Consider the following 27982-nt stretch of genomic DNA (forward strand, 5'->3'; position numbering starts at 1 on the left):
AAACAGTGTCCAGCCACTGAAGAGAGGTTAATTAGATAAAGACGTAGATTCTCCTGTGGGTTTTAGCCACACGAAGGTCTTCAGCATCTTGGGTGAGACTGGACAACTCCTCTGGACAATTTGGCTGGTAGGAAGTGGAGAGAGGGAATCATGATAGCCAGGTGGCTTTATAGGAAGGAAGGAAAATGAAGTGGGGGAGCAGGTATGAGAGTTTGTTGTTTTAACATTGGAAGAAATATGAGCACATTAAAATGCTGATGAGAAGGAAAGGGGAGGTAAGGACATTTGACAGAACTGAGGCCCTGAGAAGGAAGGAGTTTGGCAAAGCAGGGTGGTTACACTGGCCTTGGAGCAGAGAACAGGCCCTCTGCCCCTCTGTCTGAGTTTCAGTGCGGAAGGAAGCCTGAAGTGGAGGAGGGATTCTGGTGAAAAAAAGAAGTTGGAGCAGGGGTCCATCTAATGGTTTTACTTTTCTCTGCGACATCCAGGCAGGTGTGTGTGTGTGGTTGGGGACAAAATGGACAGGTGAGCAGCTGGGAAATGGGGAGAAGGTTTGAATAGAGAATGGCGGAGAGCACTCACTAGATGAACCTGGAGAATGTGTATGGTCTTTGACCTAGTGCTGGGAATTTGCCCATTAGTGAGAAGGAGTGGACTTTCCACAGTCTGCCTGTTTTGTCCTATGTTTGGAACATGTTCTTAAATTCTTTTCCCCTATGACTTTTATGGAGCAGGGTCATGATGCCAGCTGACAATTGTTCAGTGAGTTATCGATCAGAAAGAGAAGGATCCAGTTAAAGCAGTCTTCTCTCTGCCCGCTGGCTTGTGGCATTTGTCTGCCGCGCACCTACATACACAGGTGATGAGGCAAACTCTCAAACAGTGTCTTCTCTCATAGAATTTAGGTGGGTAGCACATATTTCAGGGAAGGCCTCAGAAAAAAGAAGCTGAAATTCCTGCTATGCTCCTTCCTTTAGTCACCTTCCCACTTCCCAGCAGGGTAGATTGTGCCTAATAACAGCCCTGAAAGCAGGGGAGAGAACTCGTTTCTACTTAGAGTCTCTCTCTGAAGAGGCCGCTCCACTGGTCTGGGTTCCAGCCCCAACCTCTGCTGTTCCAAGAACAGGCTGTGAATGATCTTTCCCACTAGTGACCTGTCAGTCTGTTTCTATTCAGCATACCAAGTAAACAAGACAGGTTTTTTAATCAGGATGACTTGGGTTCAGTCTCTAACTCGAACTTATTAGCCGTATGGTCCTAAAAGCAAGTCACAGCTAGCTGAACTCTGGTTCCACATCTTATGGTACACACAAAATAGGAATTACCGCTTCCCATGGTTCTTGTAGGATGAAGAACATCTCAGCCACAGGATGAGGAAGAGCACGTGGCATGAAGTTGGAGATCGGCCTATTAACACATCAGGGGGTTGTCATATTGTCCATGCATAACACAGCTAAGGGCCCTAGGCCATCGGCTGACAGGAGGCAGCGCTCCCTAAATGTCCACCCTTCCCCATACACCCCTCCCGAAATCTGTTTTATTTTGTCTAGTAAATTACTCAGTGTGCGCTCCTAACTCCATAGGTTAGCAGTTAGATATGGCCTCACATAAATGCTTTACTTCCATGTTTCTCCCACACATTAGACTGAGAGCTTTTTGAAGAAAAAGGGAGTTTCTTATTCATCTGTATATCCCTAACACATAATGGGTACCCACTGAGGGTTCATTCAAGACTTGGCTCAGATGCCATCCCATCTCATAAGCAGATATGTGTGGCTCCCTCTCACTTGAAGGTGGGGACAATGTCCAGGACAGCTCACATCCCTGACTGCAGATATAGTATGTACTTAGTAAATACCAGTTACTAGAATTATTAGGTGAAGTTTCCATCAGCCCAGGGCCCAGGACATAGTAGGAGATCATTAAAAGGCAGCTGCTATTATTAACACACACAAAAAAGAAGAAAGATGGGCATCTGGTCACCCACTTTGGCATGAAGTGTGGACATTGATTGGAAGACTATTTTAGAGGAAAAAAATGACCCTTTATTCATTTTGGGGAGGGGAGGAGGGTTAACAAGAGAGAGTCTTTTTCAAGTGTTTGCTCCATCTTGCTGCCACTTTACTATGTGTAGCTGCTGTTGCTATGGCAATTCTTTAAGCAATTGAATAGAACAGCACTGAGTTGTTGCAAACCTGCTCTAATTGCTCCCATGCACCAGGCCTGCCCACATGACCACTCTCTGCACAGCATTCCCTTTTTCAGATGCTTATTTTCATAAATCTCTGGGCATTGTGCAGCTCCCTTGCTCTTGTGACATTACCATCCTTGGGCAGAGGGCACAAGAAGCAACTCTGGGTAGAGGAGAGGGGTCTGCCAATTTTCTCTGTGTGAGTGAGCTGTAGAGACCCCCATGTTCAAGAGGGTAGCGGGATGCAGCTCAGCAAGGTGTTAAAACCAAATAAAACATTTGTGGGATAGATTTATTATATGTATTTGCCATTGTTGAGCAATTTAGTCATCTTTTTAAAACCAGCTTACCATTCCTGCACCCTCCTGCCATGGGGGCCCAGTTCATTGTGTAGTGAGAACTTATGGTTTCAACCTGAGTATAATTAAGAAGAGCTGATACTGAAAAAATGGGAGTTAGTGTGTATTGTATCCCTCCTGTGCACCAGGCACAGTGCTCGACACTATCCATGTGCTTTGTCACTCAGTCCACAAAGATGCTGGCCAGAGGGTGGGGACATAAGTAATAGGACCCCTGTTACAGATGAGGAAACTGAAAAGCAGAGATTTCGTGTCAGACCTAAGGTCATAGTCGTTGAGTACGTGGCTGGGACTAGAGTCCAGTTCTGACTGATTCCAAGGCCTGTGCTCTTTTCACTGGGCCTCACTGTCTCCCAGGAAGGATGCTGGTCTTTGGCAATACTTGGAAGCCAGATCTCAATTAACACATGCTGCTGCTGCTGCTGCTGCTAAGTCACTTCAGTTGTGTCCGACTCTGTGCGACCCCATAGACAGCAGCCCACCAGGCTCCGCCGTCCCTGGGATTCTCCAGGCAAGAACACTGGAGTGGGTTGCCATTTAGCCAACTCCGGTGTCCTTCAACTGGCTCTCCTGGTGGTTCAGACAGTAAAGAATCTGCCTGCAATGCAGGAGACCCGGGTTCTGTCCCTGGGTTGGAAAGATCCCCTGGAGAAGGGGATGGCTACCTACTCCAGTATTCTTGCCTGGAGAATTCCATGGGCAGGAGCTTGGCAGGCTACGGTCCATGGGGTTGCAAAGAGTCGGACACGATTGAGAGACTAACACTTTTCACTGTGTCCTTCAACATGTACGGCCCTTCTTTAAGAAATCATGAAACTTAAGGATTATCTTAGGAACAATTTCATCCTAATAATAGCATCTTTTGAGTATTACCAGTATACTAAGCTCCAAGCTAAGGGCCATATGAGTCCCACACTTAGAAACAAACTATAAATTAGGTATTATTCTCATTTTACAGATGGGGAAGTTGAGGCTCAGAGAAGGTAAATGACTTGCACAGGGTCACACAGCAAAGGGGTTGCAGAGCCAGGATTCAAATCCAGGTCTGATTGTAAACCTCTTCACCAGTAGACTACTTTTTTGGAAGTAGATGTTCCATACACATGAAAAGCTTTTTATGTGACTATTCCAGGAAACTTAATGGCCAATGGAAAATTTTTCTTTCTATTCCTGAGATATTTGTAAATAATTTAAACCCACACTTTAGTGCATAAAGGAACTGGGGAACTGCAGCATCTCTGCGAGCTGCTTTGGTGCACGGAGTCTTTGTTTATAGTGAGAACTTTTACTGTAACAGCCCAGTCCTGCACTACATTAGGATGGTAGAATTGTATTTTAAATTTCTTCTTTCTCTTTTCTCCACTCTTTTTTTTTCTTTTACTCAGCGAAAGTGGGAGTAAACTACTTTTACTGTAGTTGGTTTAGTAAAAAAGTAGAAGAGGGAAGAAACAAAAACTGAACACTTTCTCATAGAAGTGGTATGAATCCGACTCTGAAAACAAGGTTTTATTTTTTTTTGTAATACTTTACAACTAACACTCTGATTCGTTCATTCAAATAAGTTTTATGGAAGGCCTACTATGTGCTAGACACTGTGCTGGGTTGCAGGCAGAAGAGAACAGAATAAAATACAGGAAAACTTTTAGCTGCTGGTGACAGACAACAATCTATCTGAAATAATGACTTTATTATCAATCATAGACAGGTCAGAGGTAGGCAGTTCTGTGACTAGCTAATTGAGCCAACTCATTGATGTCAAGAACCCCATTCTTTGATTCATGAATCTGCTGATCTCAGCTTTTTACCCATGCCACCAGGATGGCTTTTCTCGTGGTCTCAAGATGACTGTGTCACTTCCAGGCATCACATCCTCACAACAGTCTCAAAAGGCAGAAAAAAGGACCTTCTCTTCCTGGTATCTCTTAAGATTCAGAAAACCTTTGCCAGAACCTCTCCTGGTGACTTCTCCTCATGCATCATTCACCAGAATTGAGTCACATGCCCATGCCCTAACCAATCACTGGTGAGGAAATTGAGATCACTGGGCTTGGCCTCAGTGTGAGGACCCTGCCTCTGGGATGGGGCCTGAAACACTTGTCCTCATGGAGGATGAGGGCATGAACAAATTGGGGTTGTGTTAAGAAAGAAAGGAGGAAATGAGGCAGCCTGTAGGCAGCCTGTAGCAACTAGAGACAGATGTCCTTAAGGAGCTTACATTCTAGTGAAATAGTCACAGTAAACAAGGAAGCAGACAGCTAGATCATTTTAAATGTTTCATCTGAGTTGTACTTCAGTGCTTCTACTTCAGATGGAGTGATTGAGGAAGTCTTGGAGCTGACATTTTACCTGAGAGATGAAGAGTGAAGATCAGCCAACCAGGTTGAGTTGAGGCAAGATGTTTGAGACAGAGTGAGGGGATGACACTGCAACTTGGAGGAGCCAAACCAGGGAGCCCAGGATGCAGCAGGGCAGAGAGCATGTGGCCTGAGCTGAAGTTAGACACTTAGGCAGGGCCAGATCACGCAGTCTTGAAGGTCGTGGAAGGGAGCTTGGATTTTACTCCAAGTCAGTGGAAATCCAGTGAAGGTTTTTAAGACAGAGGTGTGATGCAATCAGTTTTTTGTTTTGTTTTTTTTTAAATCACGCTGGCTGCTGGGAGAGGGGCCTTAGTGGAAGCACAGAGAGCAGTCACTGTGGTCACCCAGGCAGGAGATGGAGGTGACTTGAACTTGCACTGTGGCAGTGGAGACAGAGGGGAATGAGTTCTTTTGAGATGGGATCACCATGACTTACCAGGCACTGTGCTAAGTGTGTCCCCATGCCTCTTGTCCAGTCTTCTCTGTACTCCTATACAATAGTTTGTTGTAAAGTAAATTATTATGCTCCCTTTATAAATAAGTAAGTTCCAAGAAGTGGCCTGCACTGGGTCATAGTATTCAGATCGAGCAGGGAGGGAGGAGGAAGGGTGTGCTGGATTGTGAGAGAAGTAGGCAGGACTAAATCAATTAGTATTGTGCTGGGATTGTTTTCCTAGATGAAGCTTTTGTTTTTGAGGGTGATATTTTGAGAACTGCTGTCTCCGTGGGAATATCTTAGTTGTGTACAGCAGAGCCATCTCTGCATCTAACATTTTCTTGTTTAACACATGGCTGTCTTTATAATGAGTGCCTTCTTTATGTGGGGTTATCAGAGTAACTCTGAATCTATTTTACAACTAAATTAATGATATCCAGGAAACATTTATTTGGCTCCTTTTCTATTTATAATATTGTTACTAACTAATTGCCTTTGAATGTTCCTACTTATAGGGTCCTTTGTGGTAGATAAAAATCCAACCCACATAGGTGAATCCCTAATGCTAGGCTACCTAGTCACTTATGATGTTTCTCTTCTTGTTGTAATGACAGCAGCAATAGTAAAAACATACACCAGGGCAAAGGGCCAGGTTGAAACAATGTCCAAAAAATAACAGTGTGTATTGTTTTTTCTGATTGTGAACATAATGTATTTTCATTGTAGAAAATTTGGAAAAGACAGGCAAACATGAGGGGGAAATGTCTCTTACATTCCCACCACCCTAAGGCAATCAGCATTAACTTTTGGTCCATTTCTTTCCAAATGTTTTTATGCCTTTTTACATAATTGAACTTATATAGTCAGTACATTTGTTTCTTCTTTTGCATGTGGTCTTCATCATAGAGATTTTCCTCATGTCATGACATAGTGTCTTTGTAAATGGCTATTAATTCCTTTGCTTAGATTTGCCACGATTTACTTAACTGTGCCCCTCAGGAGGGAAATTTAAGTTGTTGGTTGTGGTGGTTTGATGTGAACAGCTTCACAAAGAGAAATTCATTGGCATTTGAGTTTTTCCTTAAACTGAGTTCCCAGTAATTTCAATGCCAAGTTAAAGGATATGCACATTTTTAAGATTCTTGATCATGAGAGACGCTCGGCTGGAAGAAGCACAAGCTGGAATCAAGATTGCTGGGAGAAATATCAATAACCTCAGATACGCAAATGACACCACCCTTATGGCAGAAAGTGAAAAGGAACTAAAAAGCCTCTTGATGAAAGTGAAACAGGAGAGTGAAAAGTTGGCTTAAAGCTCAACATTCAGAAAACTAAGATCATGGCATCTGGTCCCATCACTTCATGGGAAATAGATGGGGAAACAGTGGAAACAGTGTCAGACTTTATTTTTTTGGACTCCAAAATCACTGCAGATAGTGATTGCAGCCATGAAATTAAAAGACGCTTACTCCTTGGAAGGAAAGTTATGACCAACCTAGATAGCATATTAAAAAGCAGAGACATTACTTTGCCACCAAAGGTCCATCTAGTCAAGGCTATGGTTTTTCCAGTAGTCATGTATGGATGTGAGAGTTGGACTGTGAAGAAAGCTGAGTGCCGAAGAATTGATGCTTTTGAACTGTGGTGTTGGAGAAGACTCTTAGGAGTCCCCTGGACTGTTGGAGAAGGAGATCAAGCCAGTCAATCCTAAAGGAAATCAGTCCTAAATATTCATTGGAAGGACTGATGCTGAAGCTGAAAATCCAATACTTTGGCCACTTGACACGAAGAACTGACTCGTTGGAAAAGACCCTGATGCTGAGAAGGATTGGGGGCAGGAGGAGAAGGGGACGACAGAGGATGAGATGGCTGGATGGCATCACCGACCCAATGGACATGAGTTTGAGTAAACTCTGGGAGCTGGTGAAGGACAGAGAGGCCTGGCGTGCTGCGATTCATGGGGTCGCAAAGAGTCGGACACGACTGAGCGACTGAACTGAACTGATATACTTGTCGTTAAAGAATCAGACTTTCATCCTCATTCCTCCTACCCTTATACTTCCCTCCCCCATAACCTCTCTTTGTTACTTAAAAAAGTAAGCTTCTACATACTTTTTTTTGCATCTTACTTTTTTTTGCACATAATCTTTTCTGGAAATCAGTCCATCACAGTGTATAGAGATCTTCATCATTCTTTTACATAGCTCTCTGTTGCTCCATAGAGTGGTTGTGTGTCACAGATTTTATTCAGCCAATACCATGTTGATATGAGTTTGGGTAAACTCCTGGAGTTGGTGATGGACAGGGAGGCCTGGCGCGCTGCGATTCTTGCGGTCGCAAAGAGTCAGACATGACTGAGTGACTGAACTGAACCATGTTGATGTTCTTTGGATGTTACTATTAGATGTCACAATGAATAACCTTGTACATATGTCGTTTTGTGTTTTTCTAAATATATCTTTGGGCTAGGTACTAAAAGTGAGGTTGTCAGGTCAGATGGTAATTGCATATATCATTTTGCTAGATATTGCCAAATTCCCTTCCATAGGGGTTGCATTTTTTCCCATTCCTACCCTGTTACCCCATAGCTTCACCAGTAGACGATATTGCTAACTAATGGATTGTTTCCAGTCTAATGGGTAAGAAGTGACAGTTCAATGAAATTTTATATACATCCATATTATTACAAGTGAGGTTGAATATCTTTTCTTACATTTAAGAGTAATTTGTGGGGTTTTTTTCCTATAAACTATATGATTTTGTCTATTTTATATTATTATTCTTTATTTTTAGGAACTTTTTATATATTGGCTTGAATAAGCCTTTTGTTCATGATATAGGTTACAAATTTTTTTTTCAGTCTGGGAATTTTCTAGATGATTGTTGACTTCAGTTTCTTGAATATCATGTATATAGCAGCTGTCTGTCTCTAGCTGATTCCTTCTTACCTGTTTCATCCTAGAGAATTAGAGGCTTTGGGAATAGATGTTGGGCAAAGCTGCAATGAGATGAGCAAAATTTTGCCTTTTCATCTAAGGTGTATCTCAAGCAGACAGTATAGGCAATTATCAGCAAGGGTGTGTCCCACTATTTTGTAGTCATTTGCCTTCCAGGCAGCAGCAAGCGCAGCTGTACTGACCAATCCATCTTGTCTGTGAAGCAGCCAGCTAGTCCCTTCCTACCAGTGGTCAAGGGCAGTGCTCTGTGTGTTGACTTTGGAGCCAACTCAGGGCAGCACCAACAGAAAGCAGTACTTCTAGTTCCTTGTGTAACATGGGTGCACATTGTCTAACCCCTTTGGGCCTCCATTTCTCCAACAGTAAAAGGAAGAGATAGACTGGATTAAGTCTAGTGAATCTTCCAGCTCAGATGTCCTCAGACCCTAGGCCTCCTGGCAAGCAGAGAAAGAGGTGGAAATCTTGATAAAAATTACAGTGTAGCACCAAGGTATGTAGAGAACCTTCCATTTGTAGCAGTTCTGTTGGATCTCATGTGTCCCGTTTGGAGCAACTCTGAAAAAAATGTATTTCCTTCTTGAAATTTCCAGTAGCTCATGCATACACGGTGTATAAAGAACTTAGAAACACATTTACCACTGAGTCAGTAGTAGATTTGGGCTTCCCACCTGAGTCTCTGACCCCAAAGCCTGAGCTTTTTCCCCTGTGCCAGGCTGATTCTGGATATGGAGTAAACAAGAAGGTCTGAGCTGCCCTGAGAATCAGCGTCAGCAGAGAAGCAAGGCCTGAGTTCTTCCATCTGGAGTTCAGGCTGGGCCACCACAGAGATCATCAGAGAAGAAAGGCCAAAGGTGACAGGCCTCAGAGTGACGTTTCAGTGGAAATAAACTTGAATGGCCCAAGTTCCTGTAGCCCATTCAGAGAAGAGCCACAAGTTATATGGAGCTCATTCTCTAGTTTCCAGAATACAGAAATGTTTTAAAATAAGGCAGCCTATCTTCTTCATATCACCTAAACTGCACAGCAGTGAGGCAGACACACTTCCAGGCATCTTCACGTCTCATTTAACTTAATCCTTACAGTATTCCTTAAGGTATGTATCATTATCCCCATTTTCCAGCTTAAGAAACCAAGTCTCAGAGAGATGAGGTAATTTGGCCAAGATCACATAACTGTTAATGGCAAAGCTAGTATTAGAACCAGCGTCTGCTGGCTCCAAATCTGCTGCTCCTTCCACTGTTCCATGCTGCCTACAGTTCTTTATTGTTGCCAACCAAACTTACATATACCCTTTCTGGGGCCACCCCACACATTTGGGCGTCTTCCAGTCACATCATTTGTTTCTGGCTCCTGCTTTATTGAGATCCACAGAGCTCTGTCATTCCCGCCTGAGGGAGTAACCAGTAGGCCTGTGCAGCAAGGAAGGAGTGCCGAACAGAGAAGCGAAGGAACTCTAGTCCCCATGGTGCTGAGAAGGACACTCACCTTTCCTCATTTGAATCTATAAGTCCACGTCCCAGGATGCTGTTCTTGCCCGAGATCTGCGTCTGTAGAGGCCTTCAAGCTTTCAAGTGAAGTGAGCCGAGTGCCAGCCCATTCACTCGCACCCCACTCCCGTGGCCAGGGGCCATGCTCCCCCTCGAAGCCAGCACAAGGCGAGGTCCTCATGGGGCCAGGCCCTCTGCATTCACAGAGGAAAAATGAAAGTTGCTTTATTCCCTGGTTTCTTCATAGCTCCCATTATGCTGAGAGGGCTCCACAGTGAGGAGCCAGGGCTGTGATATTTCTGCTTCAGTGTGAGAGATTCATATGTTTGACTAATCAATTCTTCGGCACTGACTTCCTGGCCTGCATTTTGTTCTCTTGCTTTTGATCGTCTGTTTGCCTTTTTGCCATTCTGCTGGCTCTTGTTTGGAGCTTTTATTTTCCAGGAACACTTTGACCTACTCGATCCTCTGTATTCTTCTCTCTCTCTCCCTTTGTCATTTTCCTCTCTGATTTTGGTTTCCCTTGTGATTGACCGCACACAGCTTCCACACGCGAGCAAAGTGGAGACCCTCAAGTCACAAGGCCCCGATAGCTGCTGGGTTTTGTTGTGAGAGCCAAACAACCCCAGACCACAGCCAACCCCCAGGCCCCCAGCCCAACCACGCTGCAGCCCTCTCCCTCTCCTGTCCACGTCCCAGCCTCACCCTGCAGCATCCATTGCTGGCACTGGCTTGGGCTCTGTGGTTCACAAAGCCCTCCAAACACACACAGCCAACTGTCAGGGAAGACGTGCAAGTACCAGTTTTGGTTACATTCCTCAACTGAAGAGACGGGGGATTGAATGTAGGAGGTGACTTTCCCAGTGTCCAGAGTTGGCAGCGACCAAGCAGGGACCAGACCTGGGTCTGAGCTGAAGCTGGGCCTCATTCTGCTGCTCTGCTGCTACTGCTGCAGTTGTCAGTTGCAGCCGGGGGCACTCTCCTCTGAATTCCTCTGGTTCCAGTGTTTTTTCAGGTTTCAGGATGTGCTAAGAATAAGACAACACTATGATGACTGGAAATTCAGTATATCTGTCTTTTTTTCTCTATTATTTTATACTTTTTTAAGATAATTTTGGGCTTCCCTGGTGGCTCAGATGGTAAAGCGTCTGCCTGCAATGCAGGAGACCCAGGTTCAATCTCTGGGTTGGGAAGATCCCCTGGAGAAGGAAATGGCAACCCACTCCAGTACTCTTGCCTAGAAAATTCCATGGAAAGAGGATCCTGGTAGGCTACAGTCCATGGGGTCGCAAAGAGTCAGACACGACTGAGCGACTTCACTTTCTTTCTTTTCAAGATAATTTCATACTTCGCACTTCACCTGGTTCCACTTTTGTTACCTTTGACCCTTCCTTGGCATTTATTCAGATATTCATGGTACCTTAGCTTTGATCTCTGGTTAAGAGAATCAAGAACTTTTAAAATAATCATTTTACCTCACTGAAGATATACAGTTAGTGAATTACATGTATGTGGGTGTCCACTTTTTTATGTATCAAAAGACTGTGGCACAATTATATGAAAATAGTAAAGGGAAGTGATTTACCCTCATATCAAATTACCTGCTGTGAAGTTGCAGAAACAGCTCATTTTATTACATTTTCCAGAACAGAACATTTCGCAGAAGATAGGAAAATGTAGAGAGAACTATATGGATGTTGTCTTAGAATTTATGAACCATGAATGATGCATTTAATTTGAAATGGCTATATTTTCTGTAAGCATGTGTGAATGCAAATTTCAAAGACGTACTGGAATTTGACTCGCCCCTATCAGGTTCAGATGTTGTCAACACTGAAAATGAAAGTAAAAACTGTGCCTTCTGCCAAAACTTTGCTACTTTCCCAGTTTCTTTATAGGAGCTATGTAGAGTGTAACGTTGGCTCTGGACTTGCCAAACCTAGCTGAGAGAGTAATTTCTTGATTAGTTTCATCTCTCTTTGCCTGTGTTATTTGGGAGCTGTCAGATAATGTCATCATTAGCCCATTGCTGATGTGCTTGAAAAAAATCCAGAAACTCTAGATGAATTTCGATGCTAGAACTTGAAAGATGAAAAGCAAGTTGTTTTCTGAGTAAATACATTTTATGGAGAACCAAGTAAAGCCAAATGAAACTTCACAGTGGAAATGGAAACTGTCTTTTGACTCTCTGACAGTTATTTTAAGTTCCAATATTTTTGAGAAAAGAAATACTATTACTATATTTATAGTTTCCTGCCTTAATCTATTTAGGGGAGAAAAGTCATAACCTCACATAATCAACTTGAATGGCTCTCAACCTAGAACCTTGCATGTAAACACATAATGAGTTAATACACTTAATCATAACTAATGTTATCCTCAGTTATAAAGATGCCAACTTTTAAATTTGAATCATTCACTGTATCAGATAGGTAGGTCATCTTTTTGTATTAATAGATAGTAAGATCTATTTAGAATTCCCTTTGGGACACAGTAGTAGTAGTATAGTTTTAGTCACTCAGTTGTGTCTGACTCTTTGCAACCCCACAGACTGTAGCCTGCCAGGATCCTGTAGCCATGGGATTCTCCAGGCAATAATACCGGAGTGGGTTCAGTTTGATTCAGTTCAGTCGCTCAGTCGTGTCCGACTCTGCGACCCCATGAGCTGCAGCACGCCAGGCCTCCCTGTCCAACACCGACTCCTGGAGCCCACCCAAACTCATGTCCATTGAGTTGGTGATGCCATCCAACCTTCTCATCCTCTGTTGTCCCCTTCTCCTGCCCTCGATCTTACCCAGCATCAGGGTCTTTTCAAATGAGTTAGCTCTTCGCATGAGGTGGCCAAAGTATTGGAGTTTCAGCTTCAGCATCAGTCCTTCCAATGAACACCCAGGACTGATCTCCTTTAGGATGGACTGGTTGGATCTCCTTGCAGTCCAAGGGACTCTCAAGAGTCTTCTCCAACACCACAATTCAAAAGCATCAATTCTTCGGCACTCAGCTTTCTTTATAGTCCAACTCTCACATCCATACATGACCACTAGAAAAACCATAGCCTTGACTAGACGGACCTTTGTTGACAAAGTAATGTCTCTGCTTTTTAATATGCTATCTAGGTTGGTCATAACTTTCCTTCCAAGGAGTAAGCGTCTTTTAATTTCATGGCTGCAATCACCATCTGCAGTGATTTTGGAGCCCCAAAAAATAAAGTCTCTCACTGTTTCCACTGTTTCCCCATCTATTTCCCATGAAGTGATGGGACCAGATGCCATGATCTTAGTTTTCTGAGTGGGAGTGGGTTACCATTCCCTTTTCCAGAGCATCTTCCTGACCCAGGGATCAAACCTGGATCTTCTACGTTACAGGCAGATTCTTTACTGTCTGAGCTACAGGGAAGTCCTTGGGACACAAGTTATAGGAAAAACTGGTAGTGGTTACAAATTTATTCTCCTCTTCTTGGTCACCCATACCAAAATATTGTGTGTTTCTTTTTTAAAGAGTATATAGAAATTTTGAACCATCTGTGGGTTCTAAAGTTTAAATGTGTGTTTATTCTGTTTGTCCTGAAAGGAACATCTCTTTGTGAAAAGAGCCTTGAGCTTAAAACAAGCCTGGGTTAAAGTGGCTATGTGACCCTAGACAAATAACTTAGCCTCTCTGAGCCTTTTTCGTCCTTTATGAAAGGGCTTTGCTTATCCTTACGTCAGTTGTTATGAGGACAGAGATGGAAAAATTTATTAACAGTAATCATAATAATAGCACTTACTCTGTCAGGCATTCTGAAAGCACTTGACACATGTTATTCATTTATCCTCACAACCACCCTGTGAGGTGAGGATATTCACTATTATTTTTCCTGTTGAACAGATGAGGGAACTAAAGCACAGAAAGCTCAAGTGACTTGCCCAGAGTCTTTGCTCTTGATCACCATACTGTGCTGTCACTCAGAGCCTGGCTTGCAGTAGGTGTTTGATAAGTGCTTGTTGATAAGCCTGGAACCTGTCAGCTCAGGTGTCTGAAGGGCATACACTCATGCTCGCTGAGGGGCAGTGGCACGATTATGGCTTCCTGCTCCACCACAGGGCCTTGTCTAAGGGAAGCCATGCTTGCTGCTGGCTAGAAGAACTAGCACCTCTGACCCAAGGCCATCTGGGATCATCATGTCGCTGGGGAATCTTTAAGTATTCTATTTCTAAATTTCAAAGCAAGCTTGGGCTATATTTACAGCATTTAACATATGAAAAATCACTGGGAAAGTGGGCTTTTAAGTGGAACGGTTGTGTAATGGAATATTTCACGTTCCGGTTCAGCCATAAAGCTCAGGGCTGATAAACAAAGCATCTGAAGCCAAATGGCTCCTCATCTGACCCCAATTAAAATAAAGATTTCATTCCATTCTGTCCTGACAAAGAGGAACATATTGTTGCCTTTAAGGGAGTTTGGTTTAGTTAATGAAAGAATTTTATTTCATTTTTCCCCCCAAATACAATATCTAATTAAATAAGATTCAATTTGTTAAGACTTCTGGTAGAGACATGTTAACTCTTTTAAAGCTGTATGCCTACATGCCTCAAGATGTGGAGGGTACTTACAAATCCTACTTCACACTCTATTGTTTAAAGAAATAAACCCAAGTCACTGGGAAGGCAAACATTATCTTCTCCAACGATTATCTGTTTACATCTATTACAGCAACCTGTGTATGTAGGTAGCATGGATTCTGTATAAAATATCACATATTTACATAAAGTTCTGTTTCCTTAGAGGCATTTGTACTTGTACATATTGTAATTTACCAATCACTATACATCTGTCCATATAGAATATCTCATGCGGGAGTTGTAGCTGTTAAAATATGTTAGGTAACATAAATTGCGTATTGATGCCAAATTATCACGGAGTTCCTTCAGAGTTATACTGAAGAAATGTGTGATTGCCATCATTTAACATTAAGAGTGAACACCAGTCAGCTCTTTCAGAGGTGCAGGGTGGGGGTAGGAGTGGCTTTTCTTGTGTCACGCTGTCACTGCTTTTTTGTAGCCTTTCTGTATGTGCCACAGCTCATGACTGTTGAGTCCATAATTACCAGGCAGCACCTTTTGGTGTCAATGCAGAGAAGTTCTCTTCAGCCTAGCTAGACATGAGGAGGCAATTGGTTCTCAAGACGGTGATCAGTCATGTCCGTACTCCTGAGGATTGCCTGTATAGCCCACAGTGCTTCAGGGAAGGAGGGCTGGCCTGGGCATCAGGACAGCTGCCCTTGGGAGAGCCCCTCTCTTCTCTGGGCTCTGGTTTCTTCATCTTTAAAATGACGAGCAGGGTCAGCAGATCTCTGAAGGCCTGTTGGCCCTGCTTTTCTCAGATTCTGTATTCAGTAGAGCAGAAAGTACATGATGCTTTTAAATCCACTAAGAATTTATAGTCAGATGCTAAGGATTTATGTTCTGAGAAATAAAAAGTCTTTAAGTCTATAAAACCCAAGGCATTTAGACCACATTAAAAAAAAATCCTGTTACTTTGCATGAAATGGCTCTTTCTTACTGAATGGTAAGCATTTACTTAGCATAATTGAGCACTTAACCTGTTCAGGCCTGGTGCCAGGTGTACAAAGGTAGATCATTCATGCCCCTGCTCTGTAGGGGCATATCTCCTGTGATGGGGGCTGTGGTATATGTGAAAAGCAGCAGAGAGGTCATCCCTTTGTTAAAATGGATCCTTATAGCATACTCTATGGGAGAGGTGGAGGATAAATGAGATGGGACCAGGGGCAGGTGTCACAGAAGAAGGGACATTTGGGCTGGACCTTGAAAGGCAAGCACAGTTTCACCAAATGGAGAAGGCAGGAAGGGAGGGTGCAACATACTGGAGCAAAGCCACAAGTTCTGTGCTATTGAAACATGGTGATAGGCTGAGGAAGGGCCAGAGGGAGGGACAAAACTGGAAAGAAAGGCTTGTGAAAAGTCTCAGACTCTTAGTTCCATTGTAAGGAATATGCCCAGTGTTTTTCAAACTGGTAATGGATGTTCTTCCAATAAAGAGGATTCGGTGGCCAAGAGACACTGGGAATACAGTTGACTCGATTCACTTCTTGGAAGTACACCGTGTACGATAAAGACTCAACACATGCTTGGCAATTACTCATACTGAACTTGGTTTAACCCAGTGTTTCTCAAATTTCTTTAACCATCAGACCCTTCTGAGGCAGAAGTCCTTTTGATGCTGTGGAGCCAACTTTAGGACCTAGAGCTTGAGGTGGGGAGTTCCTCTAGAGAGCTGCAGTCAGTAGAAACATAAGATTTGGTCAGCATTTTAGAAAGATTAGTCTGGTCTGGAGAAGGGACTGGAGCTGGGGGAGTATGAAGGGGAGCATCACCAGTATCTGAAAAGTGTTCAAGGTGCATTTTAAGGAGAGCCCCCCTCTGGGACTTCCCTGACAGCCCAGTGGTTAAGACTCTGTGCTTCCAATGCAGGAGCCACAAGTTCAATCCCTGGCTAGGGAACTAAGATCCCACCTGCCATGTGGCATGGCCAAATTAAAGAAAAAAGAAGAACCCCCTCTGAATACAATCCACATCTTCTCCACGCATTTGGGCCTTCCAGGAGTCCTTCAAACAGGAGACCAGCCAGATTCCGATAGTCAAAGTCATCTGCCTGCAGCTTTGCCAGGGCCCACAGATAGAGTTGGTGATGATACAGGATGGGCTGGGGATTAGAAGGTTGAAGGCAGAAGATGAAGACTGATGCTAAAGATTTTCCTGGTTCCCTGAAGCCATTTATTGGGGCCTACTATGTGCCAGTCCTTGAAACCATCTGACAGGTATTGGGATTGTTCCACTTTGATGAGTAAGGAAAAAGAAGCATAGAGAGAGTGGTTGACTGTCCCAAAGTCACATGGCTGATAGGCCTCAAACCCGTTTGACTGGCTCCTAAGTCCATTTTCTTCACACTGAACTGTACTGCCTGCCCCAGAAAGCCTCCATTTAAGAGCATTGACTATCTCTCTGCCAGGCACCGTGCAAGTCACCTTACACACATTATTTAACTCAAGGTAATGGTGTTGTCCCTGCTTAGTCAATGAGCAAACTAAGACTTTGCTTAATAGCCAGGGTCACAGCTAGATGTTGCAATGTCAGGAAATGAACTTCAGTCAGTCTGCTCACTACTCCCTGTTAAGAATTCTAAGGAAGTTGTTCAAAAAATTGCTCAGAAGTATTTCTCTATAGACCTATTAGAAATTTTGTGGGCTTTATTTTTGGTGTAACAATACTCTGGCTCTGACCTGAGTTGAGCCTAATGGTTAGATCCTGGCCTTGCTGTTGAAAATGAAAAACCCAGATTTGAGTGAAGATGTTTTTCCTTTAATTTAGCATGTGTTATCCAGCCCTTATTCTAGTCCTGCTACTGAGCTCAGAACTGGAGAGTTGAGCATGAGCTGAACCCTGCCTTTGCCCTTACATATGGGAGAGACGTGTGGAGAACTCTCAGCACAGTGTGTTAAGCGCAGTTACCAAAGCCTGTTCAGGGAACCCAGAAGAGGAGTTAGGGCAGGCTCCACAGGAAGTGTGACTGTAGTGGGTTTTAAAGGGTATATAGGAGTCTGCCAGACTCTGAAGGGAAAACATGTCTGAGTTTATTTTTCTTTCTTGGCTTGAATGTTGATGATCCACTTAAGAACAATAGCAGGATTCATGGAGAGCTTGAAATTGGTGCTCTTGGTGCTTTGATTTGCTTTTAAGAAAATCTAATCCCACCCTATCTGCCAACCTGACATAACTGAAATCATGAGACATGGAGACCTGCAGAGGCCTTCCACATCCATCGTTTCTGAGTGTCATTTACAAATGTTTGTTCATTCAGACACCATGGTGTATTCAGGTGATCTGCGTCATTTAAAATCATACAGATGATGAAACCTAGGGAGAAAAAATAAATGTTTAGACTTTCTGCTTTTTTTATAATTAAATTTATTTATTTTTAATTGAAAGATAATTGCTCTACAGTGTTTTATTAGTTTCTGCCATATATCAAAATGAATTCAGCCACAGGTATACCTATATTCCCTCCCTCCTGAACCTCCCTCCCTTCTTTTTTTTTAATATAAATTTATTTATTTTAAGTGGAAGCTAATTACTTTAAATATTGTAGTGGTTTTGCCATACATTGACATGAATCCACCACGGGTGTACATGTGTTCCCCATCCTGAACCCCCTCCCACCTCCCTCCCCATCCCATCCCTCTGTGTCATCCCAGTGCACCAGCCCTGAGCACCCTGTCCCATGCATCGAACCTGGACTGGCGATTCATTTCACATTTGATAATATACATGTTTCAATGCCATTCTCCCAAATCATCCCACCCTTGCCCTCTCCCACAGAGTACAAAAGACTGTTCTATACATCTGTGTCTCTTTTGCTGTCTCGCATATAAGGTTATTGTTACCATCTTTCTAAATTCCATATATATGCGTTAGTATACTGTATTGGTATGTTTTTTTCTGGCTTACTTCACTCTGTATAATAGCCTCCAGTTTCATCCACCTCATTAGAACTGATTCAAATGTATTCTTTTTAATGGCTGAGTAATATTCCATTGTGTATATGTACCACAGCTTTCTTATCCATTCATCTGCTGGTGGTCATCTAGGTTGCTTCCTGGCTATTATAAACAGTGCTGCGATGAACATTGGGGTACACGTGTCTCTTTCATTTCTGGTTTCCTCGGTGTATATGCCCAGTAGTGGGATTGCTGGGTCATATGGCAGTTCTATTTCCAGTTTTTTAAGGAATCTCCACACTGTTCTCCATAGTGGCTGTACTAGTTTGCATTCCCACCAACAATGTAAGAAGGTTCCCTTTTCTCCACACCCTCTCCAGCGTTTATTGCTTGTAGACTTTTCTACCCCACCTTCTAAGTCGTTACACAGCCCCAGTTTGAGTTTGAGTTCCATGAGTCACACAGCAAATTCCCATTGGCTGTCTAATTTACATATGGTGATGTATCTCTTTCCAGGTTACTCTTTCATACATCCCACCCTCTCCTTCCTCCCCCCGCCCCTGTGTCCATAAGTCTGTTCTCTATGTCTGTGTCTCCACTGCTGCTCTGCAAATATGTTCATCAGTGTGTTTCTAGATTCCATATGTGTGCATTAATATACTATATTTGTTTTTCTCTTTCTGACTTACTTCACTCTGTATAATAGGCTCTAGGTTCATTCACTTCATTAGAACTGACTCAAATGCTTTCCTTTTTATGGCTGAGTAATATTCTATTGTGTATATGTACCACAGCTTCTTTATCCATTCATCTATCAGTGGATATCTAAGTTGCTTCCATGTCCTAGCTATCGTAAATAATGCTGCAGTGAACTTTGGAGTACATGTGTCTTTTTCAATTTTGGTTTCCCAGGTTTTCTGTTTTTTGATTAAACTTTCCCCTGCCTTGTAGGCAGACTGCCTGGAATAAGTGTAGGACTTTTGTTTGCCCAGGTGTGAATGGAGGATGCTTGCTCTGTGCTGGACTCTGAGGGTGCAGAGAGGGGAGGACCCACATCCTGCTTGGCCTGGTAGTCAGAGATGAGTAGAGGAGTCAGAGGTGTTTACTGTGGACAAGAAGTACCCTGAGGCACTTGGCTGAGGAGGTGACTGAGCTGAGGCTTGAGGGATGAATTGCCACCATCCATCAACCTGTAAACAGGAGAAAATGGTTAGATAAAATTAGAGGATCCTCTTATGGTTTGTGGTTTTATCCCCATAATTCAGATGAGGAAACCAAGTATTGGAAATGGGTAAGTGATTTGCCTAAGACCACACATCTAGTAAATGACTGAGCCAGAAGTTAAACACCAGCCTGTTGGGCCACAAAGCCCTGGCCCACTTCATTATACCTTCTGCTCACATCTTTACTGAGTACCTTTCCGTGTCCAAGCTCCTGGATATTTTGAATAATGTCTTTGCTTTAATGGCAGTTAAAACTCTTTTCACAAAAGAAAAATTGTTGACCTTTGGTAAGACACGGCATGGAGAGAAAGGATGGACAAAATGAAGGAGAACAAGGGAAACCTGAACTCAAACTCCAGCTTTGCTACTGGCTAGCCCACTGATGGTCTTAAACAAGTTACTGGTGGCTCAGATGGTAAAGAATCTGCCTGCAGTGTGGAAGACCCAGGTTTGATCCCTGGGTTGGGAAAATCCCTTGAAGAAGGACATGGCAGCCCATTTCAGTATTCTTGCCTGGACAGTTCTATGAACAGAGGAGCCTGGCGTGCTACAGTCCATGGAGTCACAAAAAGTTGGACATGACTGAGCAACTAACACGTGTTCCCTGAGCCTCCTTAGTAAGACAGGAGTAATCATTCCTGCCTTACAAGGATAGTGGTAGAGACTGAATGAGAGATGCATGTAAAGTGAGCCTGTGCAAGTCACATAGTAGGCACACTGTCAATGGTGTGTTCTCCTTCCCCACCCTCCTGTGTTGTACACAACTCTTTTTTATAATAGGAACTTCAAGCAGTTATTGCACTCAAAGCTTTGCATGTTTAATCCATCTCTTAGTTGTCAGGATCTAAATTCTTCTATTAAAAGTGTCTTTCTGACATGAACCCTAAAATTGCACACGTCATATTTCATGCCCTGTACATCTCCGTGTCCACTGAAGCCTCCTTGCACAGTAATTACAACCTCTCCCTCTCTCAGCACGAGGTCCGGGTTGATGAGGCAACTGCTACTTTTGTGGTATTGCATATAAAATCAATGTCCCATTTCCCAAGGCTTGGGTGGGACTTAACTTGAGAAGTGGAATTGTTGTTTTTTTTGTTTTGGTTTGGTTTTTGTTGTTTTCGGTGGAAGGGAGATGGGTATATGGAAATAAAACTAGAAACAGCCAGTATTTGTAACGGTGAGCCATGGAAGACAGCATCGGCACACTGCATTTCTACAACTGGAATAAGCCCCACAAAGCACTCTCCTATGCTGCTGAGAGAGTATGGAAGCAGCGTGGCAGTTCACATCAAGAGCCATAAAGATATTCAGGCTCTGTTGGATTCAGCAAGCTTTTCTTGAGTCACTGTGCCTGCTGGGTCCTACGTGAGGTAGCCATGCACATGCTCAGGTGAAGGAAGTCAGCCTGGGAGTGCTGTTACAACACAGCACTTCCATCGCAGTGTTGGTGGGTACTGTGCTAGAGGGAAGCATGGGGGTTGTGGAGCCACACAGAAAGCTTACCAACTCTGTCTCAGGAAAGGGATGTTGGGACTCCGTGTTGAAGGTGTCACTCAAGGATCAAGGAATATTTGTCGAGGGACCCATCATGGAAGGGTGCATTGCTGTGTGGCTGGAACATACCAGAGGAGGCAGGGGAGTGATGGGGGAGGCACATTATGGTCCTCCACCCAAAAATGAGTTTGATTTCAGCACAATGCAGCCAGCCCCACCAAGGTAGTTCTCACCAAGGGCACAGACAATACACGGCTGCAGTTTTACCTCCACATGCTCCAGCATATCAATAATGGTGTCCTAATAGCAGCTTCTAATTAAATTTTATCACAGTCCTGAATGTACCGCTGACCTGCACACTCTTCCAAGTGGGTCTGATTCATAGGACATTTGTGCAATTCTGCAGATTTGAAGAGGTATTTATTCTCATTTTTGCCTTCCCAGTCCGGCAGAAGTTCTAATTTGTGTAAGGCAGCTTTGGTAATTAACAAAATGTGTTTTGTGGACTAAAGCGGGAAAACTCAGGACTGGGCCATCTCGCACTGTGTACTTTTGTGCTTAAGCTGTGAATACTAGTGAAATCCTTATAATGAAGACCTGCTTGTGTTAAAAATCAAAAGAACCCATGCTGAATGTGTCTTGTTCAAAATCACTTGATGAAGCTGAGCTTTTTGAACTCTGACTAGTACTTAATTTTAGCTACTTTTTTGTTTAAAACACCAGGGAAAGCAGTGAAGCTTTCAGATCTTTAAAATTTCTTTTTTTGGGAGAGATGACAGTGCTTCTCTAAAGTTTGTTTCTTACCTTTCCACCTTTGAACAATTGATTTTGATTAGAAACATTACACCCAGCATTTACTTTGACATCCCTGAGTACAAACAGTCATTTTAATGATTTTTTTAAAAAACAAAACCATGACAGGGACATCAATCCTTTGCCTGGTGTATGAAGGCCTGGTATATTAATTGGCTGTCAGATTCTGAAGAAATAATGGATTAATGTGCTTGATCGTAACGCTCTGTTCAGAGACTGAAGTTTGATCCTGATGTCCCCAGTCTCTCTGCTTAATGCAATTACAGATATGCATCCAGGACATTTGAGTGGATTGCATTTCATTAATATGATTTGAGCGGACAACATTAGGCTGCTGTCGGGTCCTCTCTGACAGCTAATTACTAGAATGAAGCGTGTATACCGCTAAGGAACAATGGTGCCCTTAGTGGGGCCATTAAAACAATAGAAAGACAGTGCTTAAAAACTCTTGGAGAGTTACTCTCCATACTTGTCATGGGCCAAGAAGATGGCTCAGAGGGGGAAATTAGAAGGTAAGAAATGAACAGGAACTGGAGAGACCTCTGATAGCAGGACTCTGGCTTCGCTTAGAAAGAATCCAAGTCTAACCTCTTGTCTTTCTGTTGGGACATCACTTGCTTATTACTGGTCAGGGGTTCTTAGGGGTATGTAAGTGTCATGATCTCTGACCATGTACATCTGATATTTTGTCCCTCTCCTTTGCCTCCTCCCCAGCTTCCCCCACCTCAAGATGTTTTTCATAGTGGAGAAAGTGGCAACTTGGAACACCCATGGTTTATTAAATAATTTTTTTGAGAAGAAAAAGGGGCTTTGTCTTTGAAGTTGTGACTTGGCCACATGGGCCATTCGAATGTCTGCCCATGGAGGGAGGAGCTGCAGAGTATTCATGAAAGTGTATCCTCCGAGGGCTATTTCCAGCTCCCACAATGCCCAGCTTACCTAAGACCATCCATTTGAGAAGCAATCAGCTGACTCCCACTGTGTGCCCAGCACTGCTGCCTGTTGGTGATAAAAAGATGAATAAGATACAGCCCCTTGTGCTCAAGCTCAAGTAGTATGAAGTAGTTAGACATTACAAATAAATAAATAAATAAATAAATATATATATATATATGTGTGTGTGTGTGAATGAAACAGTGATGGGTTGGGATAGATGGAAGTATAGAAGTATTTAAAAAAAAATAAAAAAGAAAGTCTGAAGACTTCTCAGAAGAGAAGGTAACATATGAGATGGATCTTAAAAGATAAGTAGAAGTTTGCTAACAAGTTAGGAGGTGAAGTGGAGTTTCTAGAGACAGGGCAGCTGTTCAGAGGCGAGGAAATGGGGTTGTCAAACTGTGTGTCCTTCGTAGAGAGGATCTGGCTTGATGACCTGTTGAGGACTAATTCTTAGCTGTGATTGTCTCTCCAGGCTCCCCCGGCTTCCAGGGAGCATCACAACTAGGAGCCACACTCATAGGAGGCCAGCTCCAGGCCCCACGTCCACCACTCAGCTTCAGCTTCGCAGCAGCAGTAAAAAAAAGCTGGTATTACTGGCTAAGTAGGAAGCTCTAGGGGATCCAGCCTCATCTTTGGCACCTCTTCCCACAGTACAAGGTGACATGAAAATTCCTGGCATTGAAGCAGCTGTCAACTGAGAGACCCTCAGGCCTGGCCCACTCAAATGCGCTCTGCCACCCCACAAGGAGAGGTGAAGAGCCCCTGGCTGCCTGCCCAGATCCCCTGTTTCCCGGGAGGTAGCACCTCTATTGGAGGCAATTTCCCTAGAAACCTTTGCAGAACATGTTTAGAGACAGATTATCCCAGCTCCTCACCACCCCCAGGATGTCTCCTTCTCTTTTAAACTGCCACCAGGAGAGAGAACCAGAAGCTGTTTATGGAGTGATGGTGGTGCAAGCAGTCATCCTCCCATCCCCCAGCCTCCACTCTCCCCTCTCAAGCCGTTTTCCACACCCTATCCTTCTCCCACCTGTAACCCTTCAGCAGTTCCTCATCACCCAGCAGTGCTTCTCAGGTACCTCTAAGGCAGGGTGCCTAACTTTGACCCCTGGAAATCAGATCTCCGGCCCCAGCCGAATTCCTTTAGGGATTCCTGTTAGAAGCACCAGACTGGACTGTACAGCATAGAGACTCTTCTCATGCTCCTGGCTTGTAACAGGCACTCCATGAAATCTCAGGCGAAGGGATATCTGAAACCTAAGAGAATTAGGAAGGGGGGAGAGTTATTACTGTGATGACGCCACCTTCTGGGTCACCCCTCTTTGCCATAATGGCAGTTCCAACGCTCAGACCAGTGAGTCACCTCACCGTTTTTTACACTCTCTGTATTCCGAGTGATCACTTCGACAAGAGGAACATGGGGCTAAGCAGAGTGCCTGGGAACAGATGCATGAGTAACCCGAGTCCCTCCCTCCCCTACTGCCCACAGTTGTGGAATATGGATGACAGCCCTTCCCTGCCTCCCTCAAGGCTCTGATGCCATCAGTTCAGGGAGTGCGGGCTTCCTGGGTCCTCACACCATCCCTGGTGCATCACCCAGTGACTGGGAGAGGGGTGTGGGGGTGAAGGGCAGCCCTTGCGAGGGGCCTGGGGATCAGGGTCCCACCTGCAAAGGCTGCTTCTGCCCACCTGAAGCCTGCTGCAGGACGCTGGGCAAGTCTGTGGCCTCATCAAAAGTTTCTCAGGTACTGCCTGTGTGCTGTTACTCCCCGAGAAACTCCATGGGCAAGCACAGAGGCCCCTGCCTTCTCTGAATTTTATTTGCTAATTTCTCTATGGGTAACACAGCCCTGCCAAGACCTGTTTCCCTCCCATTACCTGGCTGGCGTTTTCCTAATGGCTCCTTTCCTAATGATGCTCAAACAAAGAGATGATGGTGGAGGGTAATGCACCACTCCTGCCTCTCACTCCCTGGTCATTCTTGCTAACAGGCTCAGCCTCGCTTCACAGTCATTATCACATGTCGCACTGTCTTTGGGATGCAGAGATGATTTGCCAGCTCCATGATGCTTCATTTTTACTAAAATGAAGGCAGGGACAAAAAAAAAATTCTTGTATTAAAAAATGTACACTTACTCCTGGCAGATCTTATCTTCAAACCTTCCTGTGCCCCCCAAGTCTTAGAGGACAGTGTCTCAACTCCTTGTCTTAGCGTCTAAGACCTTCACGATCTGGCCAGTGATTGCCTCCTTTCACTCACCTTCACATTCTCCTCCATTCTCCAGCCCCTCGTGGAGGGCTGAAGGGCCTCGCCTGGGGGCCCCTGGCCCCGGGCTGCTCTGCTCATGCTTCGGCTCATGCTCTCTCTTTGCCTGCAACACCCTCCAGGCTCCACCTGACCAGGTTCAAGGCGCAGCAGGAGCATCCCGCCTTCTGTTCCCCTGCATGGCTTCTTCACGACAGCCCGGGTGGGATCCAGCCCTTCTTCTCTCAGACCTCCTTTATTCCCAGGCAAGCTTGTGTCCTCTCCCTTAAGCCCTTTATCTCCGTTATTCGTGTGCCTGTCTCTCCCAGAAGGCTGCAGGCACCCCAAGGACCAAAACCCCGTCAGAGTCCTTGACAGCTGTCAGTGTGCAGCACACAGCTGACACATGTTCCTCATGAACATCAGGGGAAGGGAGGAGGGGGCCCTTCTCTGAAAGGCCTTCCCAGACTCCCCCAGGTAGGAGTCATCTCTGTCATCCCACTCTGCCCCTCCCAGGGCATCGGGGAAGCCCTCTGTCCCAGCCAGTCTGCTTTATATCAGTTACGTGTGCTCCTCTCACCAGGTTGTGAGAGCCAGTACCCAGGTCAGAGATGGCCTCCTGGGTCAACAGAGAACTCCACCAGACCCGAGGTCACAGAGGAACAGGGTGGGGTAGGGGTAGGAGATAAAGAGTTGAGTTGGAGACATGTTGATATTGGGGTGTCTGTGACACATTCAAACAGAGCTCTGGGCTTCCCAGCAACTCTTGTGGGCCAGAGGCCTCTCAGTCCTTGGAATCTGTGGGGCAACTAGAAGTGTCCTTTTCCCATGAGATGGCAGAAGGAACATTCACATAGAGACCCTTCTAATGGCACTTCTGTTCACCATAGTCACCTGGGAGCCAGCAAGTTGACAGCATTAGCAAGAAGTGTTCTCTGCACACCCTCACTTGTAAACTTCTTGACAGTAGACACCTTGCAAATTCAGGCCCCACAGTGCCTTTGTCTGAACCAGAACCACACAGGCAGCCCGTGAGGGACAGCCAGAATAAACCTGTTCCCCAAGAAGACTGCTTGATGGAGAAAATGTCTTTCGAAGTACATGTTCTGATTGTCAGTTAGACAGCCAGCCATTTTACCTGGTGGTCACACTTAGAACTTGGAAGCAACAGGGACCTTAGATGACATCCATCTTCCTGTCTACGTACATCCTTTTCTGTAGGTTAGTTGGCCTGTGCTTACACCCTCCTGGTGTCAGGAAAACCTATTGTTAAAGAGCCAAATCTTCTTGTCACAGTTTTCATCCTTTAGTTCTAGTTTTATGCTCTGTAGCCACATAACACTAGTATCTCTTGCTTACGATCTTACTGTCAGTCCTAGAAGTCCTTTTGCACTCAGCCTTCACATCCCAGTTCTTCAGCTAGTCTCTGGAGGGCTCTAGTCTGCCACTGTCCTTCCTAAATAAATCCACATGTGGTCTGATGTGAATAAAACTTGGAGGACCTGTCCCCACTCTTACTCAGGGCATGTGATGTCCAGTACAGTAGCCACTTGCTAGATGTGACTGTAGGACATTTGAAATGTGGCTAGTCCAAATGTGACTTAGCAGCAGCAGCAGCAGCAGTCCAAATGGAGATGGGCTGAAAGGGCAAAATATAACAAGATTTCTAAGACTTAGTATGGGAAAAGAATGTAAAACTCACTAATAATTTTCCATATTGATTCCATGTTGAAATTATAATTACTGTTTATTGGGTAAAATATAACACATTATTAGAATTAATTTCCCCTGTTTCTTTTTTTATTTTTTAAGCATGATACTAGAGAATTTTAAATTGCATATGTGACTGGCATTAAATCTCTATTGGACTTTATTGGACTTGAGTACAGCTCTAGATTTTCTACTTCTGTGAATGTAGCAGGTTGCATTACGTTTTTTTGCACCGTATCACACTGTTGACCATTGCTGAACATGTACTGAATGTAAAATTCTATCACTTTTATACCTGCCATATAAATTGCTTTTAAAACAGGTCAGCCTTGACTAGTACTTGTAAAATGATTTTTTTAACTTAAGTGTAGGAATTTACATTTGGCCCAAATACATCTCAGCTTGTTAGTTTCAGCCCATTGTTCCTGTCTCCTGAGAATTTTTTTTTTAATTCTTGCTGTCACCATCTCCTTTACAGATTTGATCAGCATTTTCTGTGCTTCTATCTGAGCCACTATTGGTGATGTTGGTTAGCATCAGAACAAAGTAGAAAGCACACAAAGCACTTTGGTCAACAGTTTTGACAGCAACTGCAAACCCATCATTTAGCTATGGTTGTTCAGCCAACGTTTCTCCATTTTGCCCACATGGAGACTGAGTTTTTCCAGGTGTCTCACTAATACTAGCCTGTGTTGTACCTATAGTAGTCACTTCCCCCTCCCTCCCCAACCCTACCCCCAAGCTACCTTAACACAAAATCTGGTATGACTTATTCTTCTGCTTTTAGACACCAAATGTATTAGTTTTCAGTAAAGCATTAGTGATTAATAGGGCTGAACTTGACTTTTGCCTTTTAAAAGAGAGCATGCAACATTTAACTGGGACCTTCAGTACCATGGGCAGAGAGAGAACTTTATTTGGAGTCTTACCACTGAGGCAAAGGCAATAGAAAAGAAGTTTGGGGCCTTCAGTGAGGAGGAATGGGGCCTTGTCCTGTGCCTTCAAGACTTTCCTTATTAGTTTTTACTAAAGAACAGTCTTTCCTATGGTTGGTAATGAAGACCCCATCAATACAATCTAGTGAGTGCCAGAATCTGTAGATGTGTGTGCCCACTGTTGTGTAACAGCTCACGTGGAGTGCCTCTTCCCACACCCTCTCCTAATCTCCTTTAGTCCTCATAAGTTTCAGAAATAGGAATTGAACCTCTCACTTCAGATCACATGCTTTTGGCATGACCTTCATCTATGGTCTCAAACACTATCCCCTCCTTTCTTGC

At 44.0% G+C, this 27982-nt stretch overlaps 1 protein-coding gene and 1 long non-coding RNA gene across 4 annotated transcripts in view; one reads left to right on the forward strand and one right to left on the reverse strand.

Annotated features, from left to right (window-relative positions):
• DENND1A (DENN domain containing 1A) overlaps window positions 1–27982 on the forward strand; it is a 537858-nt gene that overhangs the window by 414410 nt on the left and 95466 nt on the right. The window lies entirely within an intron of this gene.
• LOC145545063 (uncharacterized) lies at window positions 19155–25621 on the reverse strand. Its single transcript, XR_014081844.1, has 5 exons — window positions 25011–25621; window positions 24629–24830; window positions 23781–24007; window positions 22751–22810; window positions 19155–19471 (listed from the first exon to the last, which is right to left on the reverse strand). It is a non-coding gene; the product is annotated as an uncharacterized LOC145545063 (long non-coding RNA).

The sequence above is a fragment of the Giraffa tippelskirchi genome, chromosome 4 (assembly GCF_054371585.1).
Source record: "Giraffa tippelskirchi isolate mGirTip1 chromosome 4, T2T-mGirTip1v1.2.pri, whole genome shotgun sequence".
Classification (NCBI taxonomy): domain Eukaryota; kingdom Metazoa; phylum Chordata; class Mammalia; order Artiodactyla; family Giraffidae; genus Giraffa; species Giraffa tippelskirchi.